Below are 507 nucleotides of genomic sequence, written 5' to 3'. Positions count from 1 at the left end.
GAAGCAGCACTGCGGTTGACATAGAGAATCATTGGCGAGTGGGGAGACATGACCGTCAAGCACTCGACAATTAAATGGCGCACCCGCTCGCTCAGAGTCATGTAGTCGCCTGTCGGATGATGTGTGTGAATGGTTGTTGGCCGCTTTCGGCTCCCCAACTGCCCCATTACCAGCTCTGTGACGGCCAATTAAAGGCTGATGTCATCTCCTCTCGCCCTATCCAATCACCTCCCCGGCGCCTCCAAATCACGACTTCGAGTCAATGCAGCAGCGGAAGGACCACCCTCTCATGGACAAAATTACTGTTCTGATCCTTAAGGCAAACTAAATCCCGATTTGACCTCGTTCCGAAAAAAATTTCGTTTCTGACCTTTTCTGGTGACGCCAAGGTCCCTGGCGTCTGGGTTACGAAGCAGACGCCGGGGTCCCTGGCGTCTGGCCCCTGACCCGCACTGCCCGCCTGCCCGCCTGGTCCCTGGCGTCTGGGTTACGAAGCAGACGCCAGGG

The sequence above is a fragment of the Triticum dicoccoides genome, chromosome 5A, assembly GCF_002162155.2.
Source record: "Triticum dicoccoides isolate Atlit2015 ecotype Zavitan chromosome 5A, WEW_v2.0, whole genome shotgun sequence".
NCBI lineage: Eukaryota > Viridiplantae > Streptophyta > Magnoliopsida > Poales > Poaceae > Triticum > Triticum dicoccoides.
The sequence above is the reverse complement of the archived record's forward strand: the minus strand, read 5'-3'. Positions refer to the sequence as shown.